This window comes from Ostrea edulis, chromosome 1 (assembly GCF_947568905.1).
Source record: "Ostrea edulis chromosome 1, xbOstEdul1.1, whole genome shotgun sequence".
NCBI lineage: Eukaryota > Metazoa > Mollusca > Bivalvia > Ostreida > Ostreidae > Ostrea > Ostrea edulis.
In genome coordinates, this window is record NC_079164.1 from 10,403,983 (window position 1) to 10,424,142 (window position 20,160).

The window sequence follows — 20,160 nt, forward strand, 5'->3', positions numbered from 1 at the left end:
TACAATGACAGGCGAATCGTGTAGGTGGGAACAGAAAATTACTTAATACAATAACAAAATTCACCCTAATTTAGGAAATCACCGGTGTTTAGAAATCTTTATCCACGAATGGAGGATGTGTATTTTCACAGTATATGATCCGTGGTAAGCTATTCACACACACAGCTCGTGTCAATTTAGGAAGTTTAAATCAATCCTGTACACACACAGTATTTGTCTTTCTTCTTTCAACTAAACACAATTGCCATAATAGTATCGATGCCGTTTGCTATAAAAGTATGCAATTAATCTCCACATTCTTTCAGAAATTGATCACAAGACTCAACGACTCAAAAGATTCAAAGAATGAAATCGAGACACCCGATTCTTGAAATTGTATAAAACATATCCACAATAGTTAAATTTAGGAACCAACCGTTTACAAAGACTTATAACTAGGATATATGGGGACCAGTTTAGATAATTATTTCCATGTTTTAAATCAATTAAGCATCACGAGGGGTGTAAACGTGGCGAATTTTGTTTTCAAACGCCGACTAAGAGTATATCACTTATAAAAAACCCCACACATAGTTATCTTTTTATCTAAACACTTTTCTGGATAAAGAGTGGCAGGTTAGAGCAATTAATGGGTATTTTTTCGTGAAATGTGTCAAGGACCGGAGGTAACTATTAATGATGTACAAGTTTGGCTTGACTGAGTCTTGTAGCGTGCATACAGTTTTATGGGCAGTGGTCCAACTTTGACCAAACAGGTTCTCTTGTACCGTCTGTATTGACCGTATTTAATTTAGAAGCAGTTCAGAAGTTTGCATTAGGAAAATAATGTTGCCTATTCAGATAACACAATCACGGTACCATTTTACATCCTACATTAGTTAACATGATGAAACATACGGTGATAAGATAGGCTGATGTTGTGAAAGGCGAAGATAACGAACAGTGGCCTACATGTCTCTCATTACTTCTATAAAGAAGACATAATAGAGCAAACACGGATTAATTAACTCACTGTAGTAATAATGATAAATAGTAATAATGATAAATAGAATTTCTTTTAGAACGTTTTGCATCGACGCTTATTTGACACTAATGATAATTTTGTTACCCCTTACTCTAGTATTTTTTAAAACAAAAACATTGACGTCATCATGGTACTTTAAAGTGATCGATTGATTGGTTGCGTTTTGGTAGACGCCGATTTGGCAATATTTCAGCTATATTTCGTCAAATATAGCCATCTTTAATTCTTCGATTTAGCGTCCCTGTAGTTTATATTGAGCCTATATTCTATTTCTTTTTCAAACACTAGGAATTTTATATGCCAAGGGGTTGCGATTTTGTATCGGGGCCCCCATATTCTTTCCCCATTCGACGGATTGCAAGTTTAAATATCAATATCCACAGTAAAAATAGCGATGTATAATGATGCACTATAATTCACTGTGAACATGGGGTTCGTGTGAACATTGTAAACATCTGTGCACTTGTACGCTGACCTTTTCAATGGCAATTTCTTTCATAGAACAAGCGTTTAACAATTTGTGAAAAGCTCACGGCCGCTGTATAGCAACACGATATGCTGTACATTGTACCTGTAGAAGGCACACGGACTTGTCTTCCGGATTGTGGAAAATAATAATAATTAGATAAAAATAATAATAATAAACCTCTTTAAAATCCCCTTTGAAGTCGTTTTGATAAAGATGTCGACATGTGAAGTCGTTTTGATAAAGATGTCGACATGTGAAGTCGTTTTTAAAAAGATGTCGACATGTTTTGGTAATTAATACATCATTGAAATTACACGCCTACAAGTAGTATCATACAGAAGGAATGAAAGTTACCATCTTGGAAAAAATACCACCACTCAGTTCAACACCTGTGTCTGTATCTAATGGATTAGTGTGGTATGATTCGCTTATTTTCCTAAATGGTGATGTATAAATCACCGGTCGACATGCGTTCTATCAAAATAAAACGCATACGATTTCATCGATTTTGAGGGCCGAGATGTCAATTGGTCTTAAAAGAACAAAAGTTTACAAATACCACGCCTTGCTAGTGGGAAAGTGCCAAAAAAGGGGGGAAATGTTGAAATTACACTTTATGACATTGTCCTTTAGATTACATGAAAATTACAACATATTTCTAATATGTTTTTAAAATATACAGTGTGACCGTTGGACCGAGCGAAGCATGGAATGGTCATTGGCGTGTCCCAAGTGATAAATTCAAAATGATATAAAGTAATCGTAAGTATATCATATATAATCTTATTTAAAGAAACAGTTTCGCACTATAAGGCCCGGTCAACTTTTTGAAAAAATGGAAATACCCCATATTTGAAGTGATATTACATGTGTAAAAATGTATACAATAATTTTAGGATGCATGTCAAATGTAGCCGAGTGCTTAATAAAAATGTTGATATACAACATGTAGGTGTCACCATGATTCCTAGCATATAGATGGGTGCAAATACGAAACTAAGACACGTGGTCAGTTGCTGAAGAAATTCCGGTGAAAACATGCAGGGTCTAGCAAAAGGTCTGTAGCTGTGAGGGAAGGTGGATGGCCCCATATGAGAGGTAGATTTTTGAGAAGGGCAGACAGGGTTCTTGATTGTGCACAGTGTCTAAATCCCCATGTTTGGTACTGTGATGGTGTGGGGGTGGTGCGGATTAGCCCAAATGAGGGAAAATCAAAACAAAAAAGGGGAACCTGCTCAGAGCATGTTTTGTGCACCAGCGCCAGTATTTATAGATTACATGTAATTTAGGGTCATAATTTATTAACTACACTAATATGAAATACAAGTATTGACATAAAAGGGAAATATGATTTTTCATTAGTCTGTCACAATCTGACTTTGGTGTATACCCCCTATCCACATGTTTCAAAACCAAAGAAACTGTCCCCTGCCACCTTCATCTATTTAGTCGTATTACTGTTTTTCTATTTGATGATTTGCTAAAAACTGTAACAATAATAATTATACCATTCGTTTTTAACAAACTGTGTGTTTGAATTACAAATTACACGTCAATCTTGTAGTTTTGGCATTCAAAATTAAAACACGAATAACTCTAGAAGCATCTAATAACAAAACAATATGGCGGCGCCCATATGGATCACACAATTTTCAGGGACATTAAACACAGAATTAATCATGGGACCCTATAGCTCAATTTTGAAGCAAATATCACTGTCCAGTATAAGATATTCCCTTGAATCATTTGGCAAGAACAACGCCTGCCTAATAGTCTGGACTTCCCAAAGCCAGGCAAGGGTGACACTGATGGGATACATACGTCACACGCGACAATATTTGGTTTTTAAAGTACGTCTCACTCGACAATTTTTCATTCATATGGAGACATCACCGATGTCGGTGTAGTGCTCAAGACCAATGAGTAGTGGGACACGAGACCTCCGTTTATATGGTCTCACCGCGTGCATAGACTGAGTTAAATATTGTTAGACAGTAAATATGATTAACGAACGGGTAGCTTGAAACTCCTATTTAAAGTATTAATCAAATATTATTTCATAATCATGGTAGAACATTAAATTGGGCTACTTTTCCTTATTCAGTAATTCTGAAACAAGTATGACAAAGCTTGTAACAACATTGTCTTTGTAAGGCTCATTATTACAATTGTATTTTAAACGAACTTGGCATTAATTCCACTTTTGGTAATCGTACTTATACTCCAACTGCCCTTTCAAAAGATGAAATTCTTCAAAACCATGCTTCAGTTTTAGACACTTTAATATCTCAGTCAATGGATCGAATGAATATGAATTACCATACCTATAACGGATTCCTAAACTACATAAAACCCTTACAAACTAAGATACATTGCTGAATCCAATAAGTGCTCTACCAAGCCCCTATCTTTGCTCCTCATGAAAATATTAACAGCTATGAAGGAGAAACTTCAAACTTACTGTACGACTACATATGCAAGAAGAGATGAAGATCAAATGTGGATTCTAAAAAATTCTAAAGAACTTTTAGTAAACTTGAATTCGCAAAACTTTTTTCAAATCAACATCAAAACGTATGACTTTGCAACACTTTACACGACCATTCCTCACGATAAATTAAAGACTAGACTTTTTTCTACATCACAGACAGTTGCTTCTTCAACAAAAACGGAAAAAGCCAATATTCAAATCTAGTGACCAGTCATCCAAAAATTACTTTGCTAAACCATTATTCTGATTTCATGCACAAGTACCTTGAAGCTGAAATAAAAAAATATGCTGGAGTTCCTCATTGACAATATCTTCGTTGTCTTTGGTGGTCAGGTCTTCCAACAGTCTGTTGGAATTCCCATGGGCACGAATTGTGCTCCTTTGTTAGCTGACCTGTTTTTATATTCCTATGAAGCAGAATTATTCAAAACCTTGTACGTGAGAAAAAATAAATCTCTTGCTTTGGCCTTCAATTCGACATTTAGATACATCAACGACGTTTTATCTATTAACAATAATAACTTTCATTCATATGTCGATTCGATATATCTCCCAGGGCCTCGGTGGCCGAGTGGTTAGAGCATCGCGCTCAATATCACACGGCCTCTCACCTCTGGTCGGTGCGGGTTCGAATCCCGCTTGTGCCGGTAAGTGAGAGTTTCCCAGTTTACTTTCGGAAGGTCGGTGGTCTCTTCCCAGGTACATGTACATTGTATCTGGGTTCTCTCTTCCACCGTGGGGATCCGGGTTAGAATAGGTCTCCAGTTCCCCTTGCTTGTCGTAAGAGGCGACTAAATGGGGCGGTCCTTCGGATGAGACCGCAAAAACCGAGGCCCCGTATCACAGCAGGTGTGACACGATAAAGATCCCTCCCTGCTCAATGGCCTTAAGCGCCGAGCATAGGCCTAAATTTTGCAGCCCTTCACCGACAGTGGTGACGTCTCCATATGAGCGAAATATTCTCGAGAGGGACGTTAATCAATATTCAATCAATCAATCTTCCACCAATAAAAACTGGGCGGCTTGGACCAAATAACTGAAAACTTGTTGAGTGTGGCGGAAAAAACCAACCAATCAATCAATCGATATATCCCTGTCAGCTCAAAATAAAAGACACCACAGAGTCGTCCACTTCTGCTTCATAATTAGATAGTTTATTGAAAGTAGATACTAACGGCTAACTAACAACTCACCTTTATGGCAAACGGGGTGATTTCAGCTTCTCCATCGTCAACTTCCCATATTTATGTAGCAATATACCGTTATCACCTGCATATAGTGTTTATATATCTCAACTGATTCGATACGCAAGAGCTTGTTTTTAAATCGAGGCAGTGGCACCGGTCGACAGGGGATGCTTACTCCTCCTAGGCACCTGATCCCACCTCTTGTGTGTCCAGGGGTCCGTGTTTGTCCAACTGTCTATTTTGTATTTCTTAGAGGAGTTATGAGATTGATCACTGTTCGTAATCTTCACCTTTCACTCTGTGTAGTCGTATAGTGTCAGGGCCCAGCTAAAAGTCAACCAAAAAATAACAGGCATTTTTCTGAGTTCATTTCTGCATATCTTGGGAAGTATACGGAATTTCGGGATGAACTTTGGTAGTAATGTAGATTGATTATGTATGAATAAATTAAAATATAAAGTAGAATTTTATATCAATTAATTTATTGTTTTTACATCGGCTAACTTGGGTACCCTATATTTAGAGTTCTATACCTTTACTCTTTATATAGTAAATTCGACCTCCAAGCGATGCAATTGCCTGTGCCTTTCACGAATATGCTAATGGAAATGTAACAAAAATCAGTCACTTTATTGTTATTGTAAGTAATAATATCATTTGATCAATTCTATTAAAATATAATAAGATATCGGAGGGTCCTACTCTTATCATATGTAAGGGATTTTATGAAGTTGACGAGCGAAAGCAAGCCAGAAAAAAATCATGAGAAACAAACTTTATGTAGGGTCCAGAACCCACCTTCCTGAGATTTGTCAGAAAGGGGTCTAAGGACTTCATCTCTTGACAATCTCAGGGGGAGGGGACCCCTCTGTATCTGAGCATGTACCGTGTTTAAAGTGGCATGCTAGGAAGTTCATAATGGGAATTGCGAAATTAGGCACATTTTTCGTTGTGGTGTATGCGTTGGATTTGGTCAATAAGTACTGATGTAGCTATATCAAATGCTTAGTTATAGTTTTGTTTCTTGTTTCTAATCCCATTTGAGAATTTTTTAAATGTATGGACATCACAAGGTGTAGGTGAAATGCTAATAATGGAGCAGTCACACCTTACTGGATAGCATAAACGAACTTCACACGGATAAAGTGATTGTGACATAATGGTGTCCGTTGATGAAAGTCGTTACCGCCGCTGCTCGGGACTCCTACCATCGGTTTAAGAAGCGTATAAAACGTATAATAACCACACGATTACTGGACATATACCGGGCAATTAACGGTCATCACATTCTGAATAACGGACAAGTACCGGGTTAAACGAACGCGAGACGCACGAGAGACTGATATAACGTTCCTTCAACGTTAGACAAACGGACTTGTACCGGTCATGTGACTTACAAAACGGGTATAAATCGAAAATGGATATATCTTTTCAGACGTATTACCCTCGCTGACATATGTCCATGATGCCTGCTAAAGGAAGGGCTACAGATGTTGGGAAGGGCAATTGCAGGGCACAGACTGGACAAGTACAGGAAAAGAAAACGCACAAATTCAAAAAAACAACAACAAAAAAACCAAAAAAACCCAAAAAACGCATAGCTACCGCACACTAAGCAGACTTCAGAGTCTGGTGGTGTCCGGTTCAAGTTTTGAACATGCTCAAAACTTTCCACCGGATTTCCCGAACGCGTTGACCGAAAGAAAAACGCAAAGAACGAAGACATAATGGATTGACAATTGTGTTATTCGTTAGCGTTATCCGGTGGAGTGTAACTGCTGCTTAAGATATTTGACTTGAAGCGTGGTTCCCAAGGTCGTATTAACGATCATTCTTAATCGTGGCAACTGTGTTTCATTAAACATCTCATCCGGTGGACCTGTAACTTTCACGTCTAAACGTTTCAGGTCAGACTCGGTGTCAAACCCAGAACATCCCAATTGCAAAGCGAAGGACTAATATACTCGTGGAGAAAAAAGTAATGCAATACCAAATTACTCTTTTAAAATATTTTTGAAAACAAAGCAATTACAGTATTTGTCCTGTCTGTCATTCTGTCTGAAACTTTAACCTTGCTAATGACTTTTGAACAGTAAGTGATAGACCTTTGATATTTCACATGAGTATTCCTTGTGACAAGACCTTTTCGTGGGTACCAACACTTTTGACCCTGTGACCTTGGAATTTGACCTACGTTTTGAAAGTCAGTATAAATGCATTCTAATACCGGTAGTAAACTTAATTTCCATTAAATAATAAATATCTTGGTTTTGTTTGTCACCACATCTGTAGGGTCTTCATACCGATCATCAGTCGTTAGTTACATATACGCTCAAGTACAACTAAATAGATTTACATTTATTTATTTACAATCCATAAATCAAGATGTACACAGTTATACACCACATGCAGTCACGCTTGAAATTGTATAAATCAAATGTTTATAGAGGGAGGAGTATGATTTTACGATCTATAGAGAGAATTTTAACGAAAAACATCCCTAGACACGGCAGCTGTAGTACTGCTAAATAGTACTCTTTCCATGACATATACAACAAAACTTCATCACTGAATTCTGATCGGCGTCACGCGTGCATGACCTTTAGCTGTAATAATTTAAAAAAGGGGGGAGGGGGTCAGAGTGAAAAACTCGGAGAGGGCTACATTATTGCAGCTAAACCTTGATAAATGTAAAATTTACACAATTTTCCAAAACAAGTGATAGTATTTGATATTATAAAACAATAGATGTGTTAGAAAGTGGATTCATTGAGATTCGGTTGGCAATTGGTTGAGGGGGGGGGGGTATAATTTGATAACATGATACAACAGTATTGATGGTTTACTGGGAATATTATTATTAATTTTTCTATCCTCTCTCCCTAAACCAGTTTCAGATTGTATAAATACAGTTTGTGTATAGAAAATTATTAGTTTTACTAAATTCAAGAATATGGCTTTTACTTATGCAAGGTGAAGATAACGAACAGTGATCAATCTCATAACTCCTATAAGCAATACAAAATAGATAGTTGGGCAAACACGGACCCCTGGACACACCAGAGATGGGATCAGGTGCCTAGGAGGAGTAAGCATCCCCTGTTGACCGGTCACACCCGCCGTGAGCCCTATATCCTGATCAGGTAAACGGAGTTACCCGCAGTCAAAATCAGTGTGCCAAGAACGGCTTACCAATCGGTATGAAACATGTCAGACAGCATTTGACCCAATGCGAGGTTGTACTGACGAACTAGATCGCTATAACGACCATAGAACTTGCGAAATGCTGACTTCAATCGACTGTCGAAACCCCTATACCATCAACTTGTTTGTCAGTAGCTTACCTCGATTTAAAAACTGACTATACGCAGAACAAGCTCTTGCATATCGAATCAGTTGAGATATATAAACACCATATACAGGTGATAATGGAATATTGCTACATAAATATGGGAAGTTGACGATGGAGAAGCTGAAATCATCCCGTTTGTCATACAGTTGAGTTGTCAGTTTGCCGTTAATGTCTACTTTCAATAAAATATCTAAGTATGAAGCAGAAGTGGACGACTCTGTGGTGTCCTTTATTTCGAGCTCACAGGGATATATCAAATCGACATATGAATGAAAGCTATTATTGTTAATAGACAAAACGTCATCGATACATTTGTATATCTAAATGTCGAATTGAAGGCCACAGCGAGAGATTTTTTCTTCTCGCGTAGAAGTTTTTGAATAAATTCTGCTTCATATGAAAATAGAAACAAGTCAGCTAACAAAGGAGCACAATTCGTGCCCATGGGAATTCCAACAGACTTATGACTTACAATAACTTCCTTGAGATGAAGAGAAATGTATTGCATGAAAATGATTTTTCTTCCAATTTTTTATTTAGGTTAGATGGATCGATGCCATTGAGACTACTCTCTTGAAATATTCCCGGACACCTTGGTACCCAGGCCATGACATACAGTTCCTGTAAGTGCTGACATACCGTCAAAACAGTGACTTGTGTAACACCGAATGGTGCAATCACTTATTTTTCAACTTTGAATATTGGGATCAACATGTACTCCACAGAAAAGTTCCAGCAAAACCCAAAGCTGGAAAACCATCTGTGATCAATTAAAACAATGTGTGTCCTTGAACATTCTGGCTTTTTATCCTTGAGAGGACAGTTGGCTTATAAAAAAAGTTGAATTGTGTTACATATTAGCCAGGGGAGTATTTACGTCTAGAGGGCTAACGAAAGGATAAAATCCATATCCCAGCAGTCTACGAGCCAATATTAACCAAGATAAATATGTGCATGGGATGCATTAAACAGTATATTAAATTCTCATAATTGTTTATTCAACCGTAATATTTTTAAAACATTTTTTGGAGTGCCTGTTAAGTACAATGCTCTACATGTTCACATCTTCAGGAATTAAGCAGTCGTTTTCTGTTTGTTTGTTTTTTTTAAATTTTAATATCGTTTTCTTCATTTATTATTATTATTTGCAAATCCTGTATGATTAAAATAAAACTCGTGTGTTAAATAGTTTAGTATAAATAAAAAGTGCACTATTGATTGTTATTGTTTTACTAAATATGTTTTATCCATACATGTTGATTTTGAATTCATTCAGGAATGGAAATATTAAAAGAATAATTCTGTTAATGTTATGTGTCCATTCAGAGTCCTTTATGATCTGGGATAATTCTGCAGTCAGCTGTTGTCCAAATAATTAAGTTGCAGCAATAAAATTCTATCACTTTCCAATGTTCTTTGTCCACTAAGAGTCCTTGATGATCCGGATAATTTTGCAGTCGGCTGTAGTCCAAACAATCGAGACGGAATAATTCATATTGCACAAAAGCTGGCCCTGTATCTGATGATAGCAAGGATGTCTGGACTTGAGAGAGTAAATACTCTTCCTGTATTCTAAATGTAAGAAAAAGTTTATATATAATGTACAGTGAAGCGTACATGAGAAATAATATTACAAAGAAAATATTGGTGACCTCAGAAATTAATTCAAGAATTTTCTGATGCTTAACGTTTTTCTTTCTGGCTGTAAACAGGCGTTAACAAGAGGTACTGTGAGCAATGCTCACTAAGAATACCCCCCGCTTACCCCAATCTCCCAAAGGGTGTTGGTAATAGGTATAAACTACCTCTTTTCTGAGTGTAAAAAAACAAATGGCATGACAAACCGAACTATATTGCTACTTCGATGTCCAGTGCGCTTGACCTTTGACCCTTTAATCGATAGGGAACATCTTCATCCCATGGGTAGTCCATATATATTATATGGTGACGGTAGGTGGAAAGGATAATGCTTTATAGCCCGGAAACCATTGCGTCTACAGACGGACGGACGGACAGACAGACGGACAACCCGATTCCAGCATAACCCCCCCCCCCCAACAACTTGTTGCGGGGGGTATAATTATACTGAAGATACACATTCTACAAATTTTCTACAACATTATTGGAACCAGGCACTGAAATTATGAAATTACTCTCTCCGGCGTTTGCCTCCTGATATCTTTAGATAAGAACCCCCCCCCCCCCCCCCCCCTGTAATTTCTTGCTAAATATATACAAACTTAATCAAGCCATAGATAATAAAGTTCTCTTAATAATACCATATCTCCAAATTGCTTAAATAATAATACCCCCCCCCCCAAAAAAAAAACCCAGAGAAGTAATAGGTCATAATATAACCAACCCCCCTCCCCCCCCCCCCCCCCCCTCAATTTTAGCAACATCACAAAATTATCTGAGTTACATTGCACATTTGTATGTCAATCATTAACAATAATAGGCCTATAAAAGAGGAGTAAGTTGAATAAAAAGTATAAATGAATTGCGGAATTATCGAATAATCATTAATGAAGTTGAAGATGGAGGTATACTTGCAGTTACCTGGTTACTTGATACAACTTGTTCTTCATCGACACTTGAACCACTGCATTGCCAATGCAGGCCAACTGGTTAAACAGGGACATAACAAATGGTTGTGGTACACAGCGTTCTCTGATTTACTCATAAGCGTTGGTTTTTCGGACGTGTAGTTGGCCTATATTCTATACTCGTAATACTGAATCAGATTTGTTTGTCACCGGAAACACTTCACCGGAAGTGACGAGAAACGAGACTTACAGCCTCCTATTAGAACATATTTATATGAATCGATATCTTCAAAATAACATAAAAATAGATAAACTATCTAAACACAAGAGGTATTGTGAGCACTGCTCACTAAGAATACCCCCCCCCCCCCCCGCTTACCCCAATCTCCCAAAGGGTGTTGTTAATAGGTATAAATTACCTCTTTCCTGGGTGTAAAAATATGATATGCCTTTGCAGAAGAAAATGGAAGATATAGTCCGAACACAAATCCATAGCATAAACCTATAATTTTGACCTTGAGATCAAAGGTCAAGGTAATAAAGAGGTCATAAATGTACATGATACATAGTCTCATGGTGATACACCCATGTCGTATGGTATGACAATGTCAAAACCCTATAATCAATTTTGACCTTGAGGTCAAAGTTCAAGGTCATGAAGGTACCCGACACATCGTCTCATGGTGATACACTCATGTGTCAAATATGGTATGCCTATGTCAAAGAACAAAGAAGTTATGGCTCGGACACGAATCCATTGTAAAAAACCTTTAATTTTGACCTTGAGGTCAAGGTCATATAGAGGTCATGAAGGTACTCGAAACATCGTCTCATGGTAATCCACCTGTGTGCCAAATATGGTATACCTAAGTCAAAGAACAACGAAGTTATGGCCCGGATACGAATCTGCAGACAGACAGATTCCTATATACCCCCCTTAACTTCGTTCGGAGGGTATAATAATAAACAAAACCCGACTTTTCTTGAATTCGAAATTTTGAAAAGCTTAAAAAAAAAATTGTATGTGTGTTTAGTATGTAAAAAATTCAAATAATCATTCAAAACCGGCATAGATTTCCAGTATCTACCCCATGACTATTGGTATGTGGTACAAATGTACATGTACAAGTAAAAAAAATGATTACAGCTGAGTAGTAACCAGTTGAGCAGACTTTTGGGAGATGGAACACCCTTGCACCCTTTTAAAACTTAATCTTCTAAATGTGTGAAATACCATGTCCCTGAGAGTGTTTGCTGTCAAAACACGGGCGATACACAAAATCAGGTATAAGGAGGCGCACAAATTCAGTAGTTGATGTATAAGTAGAATACAGGTGGAAAAAATCGGAAGAAAAAGAGTCTATTAAAATATATGTAATAAACAATGTAATTTACTGATTTTTCCTTTCAAATCGGAACTCTCTGTTAGTGTTAATTACAAATAATTGTTTCTAGATAAGCAAATGTTTATGAACTTCAGATGAGGGAGCTTTCAGATTTACTGTCCTCGGTGTGCTTGGCAAACCACTGCCTGTTTTCCAGATTACCTAAAAAAGATAATTTTCACCCTCTCTAGACAGACAAATAGCTCTTCTTCTGCCTTAAAATCGACAGCTTTATGTTCTCCTTCAATATACTGCCTCTCCTCGATTATTAAAATAGCTTCTTTAACAAAACGAATATAACTTTCGGAAAGTATTGTACTTTTCATTGGATTTGATATACGATCCCAATAGTTTCCGAAGCTACACGATAAACGATTTTCACGATAAACGGAAAAACTGATACACGCAAAACACGATAGACTTGATAAATGCAAAACACGATAGAAAACGGAAAACCTGATAAACGCAAAACATGATACAATAGCATACACGCACGATACGATAGGATATACGCACGATACGATAGGATACACGCACGATAGAAATGTCAAGAATAACGTTGCGGGTACTGTATTATTGTTAATAGAAAAATCGTCGATATATCTAAATGTCGAAGTGAAGGCCACGCAGGAGATTTCTTCTTCTCATGTAGAAATTTTTGAATCAATTCTATTTCATATGAATATAAAAACAGGTCAGCTAACAAAGGAGCAAAATTCGTGCCCATGGAAATTCCAACACTGTTGGAAGATCTGATCACCAAACACAACGAAGATATTGTCAATGAGGAAATCTAGCATGTTTTAAATTTCAACTTCAGAGTACTTGTGCGTGGAATCAGAGTAGTGTTTACCAAAATAATTTTTTGGATGACCGATCGCTAGATATGAATATTTCCGTTTGCCATTTTTGTTGAAGAAACAACTGATTATTTCAAAAAGTCTAGTCTTTGATTTTTCGTGAGAAATGGTCGTGTAAAGTGTTGAAAAGTCATAAATTTTGATGTTGTTGATTTGAGAAAAGTTTTGCGATTTCAAGTTTACTAAAACTTATTTAGATTTTTCAGAATCTACATTTGATTTACACCACTTCTGGCATAAGTAGTCGCACAGTAAATTTCAAGTTTCTCCTTCACAGCTCTTAATATTTTCGTGAAGAGCAAAAATAGGGACTAGGTAGTGCACTTGCTGGATCCAGCAATGTATCTTTGTAACTTTATTTCATTTATAATAGACATCCTCCAAGTATCACATCTTATCTTGGAAAAGAATGATAATGAATATATTTACTGAGGGTGTTTTTACGCTTTTAGATATCAAGTGATGGTATTAAAACGACTTCAAACATGAAACTTGCAATGAGGAATTAACCATCATACTTAGGCTAAAAGAAAAAAAAATATGGTGTTGCAATAATTTTTCCATGTTAATATACACAAGAGTATAAAAACGAACCGTAAATGGCAAAGGGATGAATTAATAAACATGAAGTCATTAGGCATGGATCACAAGGACGTCCATGACCCTGAGGGGATTCTACATGCTGTGAGGACCATTAGCCACATAATCTGACCCGTATTACACTCTATGACTTTCCGTAATTTATACTGTAAATTGTCCTAAATGTTCACTATCAGGGCCAGGTACAGCTGATTAGTCCCTCGCAGCTGTGTGCATAAATGCAGTTTAATGTCCACCGAAATGCGCAACCACGCTGGGGGTGGCGGGTGGGGTGGGGGGTGTTTCCACACACACACACAAACAATTGTTAGATGTGCTCTTTTTCTCTTTTACAGTTTATTGAGAAATATGTGAACAACATGTGTATTGAAATCTGAAACACACATAATAAAGGAGCATTATTATACATGCTTTCGATCTATTTTTAAACAGAATTTCACATATTTTCCCCGACACCCATCTAATGTAATTCAATACTTCTCAGTTTTCCTTGTAATGTTATCTACAATCTTCACTTGAAATTCGTTCTCACACACACACAGTTCATTAGTTTAGTGGACCCTTGCTTAATGCAATGAATAAATCTACATTTAAGATGACTCAGCTTGCAGCATGTAAACTAGTACGATATATCAGCTTTCATACTCGTGTTTTCTACACAATGTTTCAAATTATAACTATTGAAATTCAGAATGAATTAAAGGTATTGCGATATTCTTTCACCATATCTACATTCGATCGCTTCACTTTATGACACAAAGGGAATGCCAAATATTACTGCTTTAAGGTAACTCAACACTCGCATTATTATCGGATAAAAATCTGGAAAGTGTGTTCATTTCTATTTATTAGAGTTTAAACTAGTAAATCATCAAATAAAATATATAGGTCATCGAATGTTTTTAAGATGCGATATATACGTGAACAGAATCATATATCAACGTCTGAAAATTGCAGTTTTCCTTAAATTGCATTGTCAAAATTTCACAAAATCTGGTTATAACGAGATAATAGTATTCATAACAATTACATGTTCTAACAAAAATATACAAAATGTGTGAAAAAGAAAGGAATCTAGCGCATAATGGACTCCATAACGAACTCAATGAAAACAGAGTTAATCTAGCGCATAATGGACTCCATAACGAACTCAATGAAAACAGAGTTAATCTAGCGCATAATGGACTCCATAGCGAACTCAATGAAAACAGAGTTCTTGTTCTTGGATTCAACTTTTAAAAACATATCATTGGTTTTATATTTACACTCACTGTATCTTTCCTCTTTTATTTCTTTTGAAATGACATTGCTTTAATCTGCGACAATGAATGCATGTTTGTAGCATCTGGGATTTTTTTTTATATTATCACATTACCAAATATGGAGCGTCATCAAGGTCAAAGGGTGAATTGGTTGTTTCGTTTGACGTAACGAATGGGTCAACCATATGATATTTTAGTACTTAAATGTAGTTTATATTTTAAAATTATAAATAAAAATAAAACAACCTATAAAATATCTTTCTTTGTTGTTTCATCGAGTGATCATCGCAGAAAAAGATTATGCGGGTTATGTATTTTTTCTGCAATGCTAGCTACCTTCATCACCCGATGAAAGAACAAAGAAAGCATTTTATTGTTTAAATTAGATAAGACTTTTGAAATAGTTTGTTTCACTTTTTTTTTAACAATAACTATCGCAAAAGACTCCAATAAAAGTTACTTTCCTATCATCCATAAATTTTAACAATTCAATGATTTTGCAAAATCGTATGACGTCACATGAGGGTGGAATTACCTTAAAATCACATTTAATAAATAACGAATAGTGATCGATCTCGTAACTGGGTATGATCATGTACCTAGGAGGAGTAAGCATCTCCTGTCGATCGGTCACACCCACCGAGAGCCCTATATTTTGATCAGGTAAACAGAGTTATCCGTAGTCAAAATCGCTGTGCCAAGAATGGCCTAACAATCGGTATGAAACACGGCAGACAGCATTTGACTCAATGATACATGTAGGTTGTGTTGGCAAACTAGATCGTTATAACCAAAGAATTTGCGGAAGGCTAACTTTAAACGTGACTGTTGAACTCCCTTCACCATCAACTTGTTTGTCAGTAGCTTGCCCTGATCTAAAAACTCATCATACGCAGAACAAGCTCGTGCTTATCGAATCAGGTAAGATATATAAACACCATATGCAGGTGATAATGGAATGTTGCTCCATAAATATGGGAAGTTGACGATGGAGAAGCTGAAATCATCCCGTTTGTCATACAGTTGTGTTGTTAGTTTGCCGTTGATATCTATTTTCAATGAAATATCCAAGTATGAAACAAAAGTCGACGACTCTCTGTGGTGTCTTTTATTTCGAGTTCACGGGGATGTATCAAATCGACATATGAATGAAATTATTAATATTAATAGATCAAACGTCGATATATCTTAATATCGAATTGAAGGCCACAGAAGAGGCGTTTTCTTCTCGTGTAGAAGTTTTTGAATAAATTCTGCTTCATAAGAATATGAAAACAGGTCATCTAACAAAGGACCACAATTCGTGCTCATGGGGATTCTAACACTGTGAAGACCATGAAGATATTGTCAATGAGGAACTCCAGCATATTCTTTATTTCAACTCCAGAGTACTTGTGCGTGGAATTAGAGTGATGTTTAACAAAGTAATTTTTCAGACGACTGATCACTAGATATGAATATTTCCGTTTTCCATTTTTGTTGAAGAAGGAACTGTTTATGATGTAAAAAAGTCTAGTCTTTAATTTATTATGAGGAATGGTAGTGTAAAGTGTTGAAAAGTCATACGCTTTTATGTTGATTTGAGAAAAATTGTACGATTTCAAATTTGCTAAAAGTTCTTTGGAATTTTTTTTAGATTCGACATTTGATTTACATATGTACAGCACTTCTGACATGTAGTGTTGCAGTACGTTTGAAGTTAGGGGCTTAGTAGAACATTTACTGGATCCAGCAATGTATCTTTGTAGAGTTTTGTGAAGTTTAGGAATCCAGTATAGGTACTGTAGCTCATATTTATCTGACCCATTGACTGGGATATTAATTGTGTCTAAAACTGAAGCATAGTTTTGAAGAATTTCATCTTTTGAAAGGGCATTGGAGTATAAGTACAATTACTAAAAGTAGAATTAATGCCAAGTTCGTTTAAAATACAGTTGTAATAATAAGCCTTACAAACACAATACAGTCACATACATGAAAACATCAAAGGGATCTGGGTTAGAATAGGTCCTCAGAACCCCCTTGCTTGTCGTAAGAGGCGACTAAATGGGCGGTCCATCGGATTAGACCGCAAAAACCGAGGTCCCGTGTCAAAGCAGGTGTGGCATGATAAATATACCTCCCTGCTCAATGGCCATAAGCGCCGAGCATAGGCCTAAATTTTGCAGCCCTTCACCGGCAGTAGTGACGTCTCCATACGAGTGAAATATTCTTGAGAGGGACGTTAAGGTAGCTCCATCCTCATACGACTTATCAATATTAGTGGTTAAAAGTGGAAAAAACTTTATTAATTCCCACTCAATATAGTTTAATTTAATTAATAACCAAAGAAAATGTATATGTTGCCACCTTTTTAAAGATGTCAGACACACAAAAATAGAAGTACACATCAACATAAGAAAATCATACATTTTCGTTAAATAGAATAATAGAAATAGATAAAAACTTGTTGAAATGACAAAATTTAAATATCAACAGTTTTAAAAAACGGCTAATTCATAAATATGTATAGATTGATTGTGGATATTGGGGAAACCAATGTATAATAGACATCCAGTAGAGGATATTCCAGCAGAGGAGTTAGTGCCCTTGACAACATTTTTTTAATCATAATTAATTGATTATCTATGTGAAATATAAACTTTTTCAACATTTATAGTTTACCAGATTTTTTTTTTATTATATCCAGTGAATAAAATTCCTGAGAAAAATAGATTTCTATCATGCGCAAAGTTTAATTTAATAAGATTTTTGCAAAAACCTATGACATCACATGAGGATCGATCTGTGGATATTAGGGAAACCAATGTATAATAGACAACCAGTAGAGGAAATTCCAGCAGAGGAGTTATTGCCCTTGACAACATTTTTTTAAAATCATAATTAATTGATTATCTATGTGAAATATAAACTTTTTCAGTATTTATAGTTTACCAGATTTTTTTTATTATATCCAGTGAATACAATTCCTGAGAAAAATAGATTTCTATCATGCGCAAAGTTTAATTTAATAAGATTTTTGCAAAAACCTATGACATCACATGAGGATCGATCAACCTTAAACAATATTCAATCAATCAAAGGCTTGTTGGTTGTATAGTGTTTAACGTCCCTCGCGAGAAATGATATCAAAGGGCTGCAAAATATAGGCCTATGCTTGGCGCTTAAGGCCTATGAGCAGGGAGGGATCTTCATAGTGCCACACCTGCTGTGACACGGGGCCTCAGTTTTTGCGGTCTCATCCGAAGGAGCACCCGATTTAGAAGCAAGTGGCACTGAAGACCTATTCTTACCCAGATCACCACGGGATCTATAATTACTATCAAGCTCCTTTGATAATCTTTTGTAAACTGGTATTACATTAGATACTTTTCACCGGTCAGGAACTGTTGATTCTTGAGGTGACAAATTTAAAAGCCTACAAGGAGGATCTGGAAGTACACTCGAAGCCTGTGTCAACAGTGTTGGGTTACGACAGGACTGTATATTATATAGCTTTTGTTTGGCCACCAAAAATGTTGAACCAAATTTTATTTATGTTTGCATAGCTCTGTGGTAATACCTAAAACCTATCATCTCTCTCTCTCTCTCTCTCTCTCTGGTATTACATGGAAAACCGTTGATTTAAAGATTGTACGACATTTATGAAGTTTCAAAACTTTTTATGAAAAGGTGCACAGATCGACTTTCAAACATGATTCCTATTAGTACACTCCTCCTCACTTAAATATGGTAAATCAAACGGACGTCAAATAACAATTATATCATAATGGTTTGGTCACAAAAATAATCTTGAAACAACAGATTAAATCTCGTTTTAAAAAATGATACGGTCCTGTGTCAAATTGCTTGAAGTTTTTACGTGTCATTCGAGAATCTTTCACTAACATAGAAACGTAACATTTCACTGACGTAGATACATCAGTACAAATCCCGGCGTATGCTAGACACTCTGACGTCAGTACAAATCCCGGCGTATGCTAGACACTCTAACGTCAGTACAAATCCCGGCGCATGCTAGACACTCTGACGTCAGTACAAATCCCGGCGCGTATGCTAGACACTCTGACGTCAGTACAAATCCCGGCGTATGCTAGACACTTTGGGGTAGAAAGGTTCTTTATGATGGTAACAGGCTTTAAAGATGTGCGTATATGTGTGCTTCATTTTATGTTTAAGTCTGATTAGAGATATGAATGAAAGGCAAAGATAACGAACATTAATGAATTTAATAACTCCTTTAAAAGTAATACAAAATAGGGAGTTAAGCAAACACGGATCCCTAGTTATACCAGAGGTGGGATCAGGTGCCCAGGTGGAGCAAGCACCCCGTCGACCGGTCACACCCGCCGCGAGCCCCACATAGTATGGAATTCTTTGAACAAGAGTTGTCAGAAGAAAACAGCTCGTCAGGAAGCGTGACTCTGCTTAACCTGTCCCCTTTGTATTAGATCAAAAGGTTTAAGTTTTTTAAACGTAGGTCAAAGTCCGAGATCACTAGGTCAGTCTACCATTTAGTGTTTTGGACATGATCTTATTCAATTAAATTGATAGGCCCTTATTCCCATATCTACAGTCGATGAACTCGATGCCAGTACTTAGTGACGCCATTGTTTGCTTTCCGATTACATATGAAGAAGTCGGGCGAAATGCATTATACAAAGGATGTCAGGAATAAACTTAAAATGTCCACCTATTCCTTCCATCTGGGATTAAATACGAAGTTTGCATTGCATAAGTAATTATTATTATATATGCATGTATATATAGACCCGTGGGGATCCGGGTTAGAATATGTCCTCAGTACTCCCTTGCCTGTCGTTGGGGCTGTCCTTCGGATGAGACCGCAAAAACCGAGGTTGCGTGTCACAGCAAGTGTGGCAAGATAAAGATCCTTCCCTTCACAATGGCCATAAGCGCCGAGCATAGGCCTAAATTTTGCAGACCTTCACCGGCAGTGGTGACGTCTCCATATGAGTGAAAC

At 36.7% G+C, this 20,160-nt stretch overlaps 1 long non-coding RNA gene across 2 annotated transcripts; it reads left to right on the plus strand.

Annotated features, from left to right (window-relative positions):
• The first annotated feature begins 10 nt into the window (after positions 1-10).
• Positions 11-9,742, plus strand: LOC125664135 (uncharacterized). Of its 2 annotated transcripts, XR_007365732.2 has the most exons (4): positions 11-144; positions 2,176-2,255; positions 2,446-2,591; positions 9,064-9,742. It is a non-coding gene; the product is annotated as an uncharacterized LOC125664135 (long non-coding RNA). The 2 variants fall into 2 exon arrangements; XR_007365731.2 differs by lacking the exon at positions 2,446-2,591.
• The last annotated feature ends 10,418 nt before the right edge of the window (positions 9,743-20,160 follow it).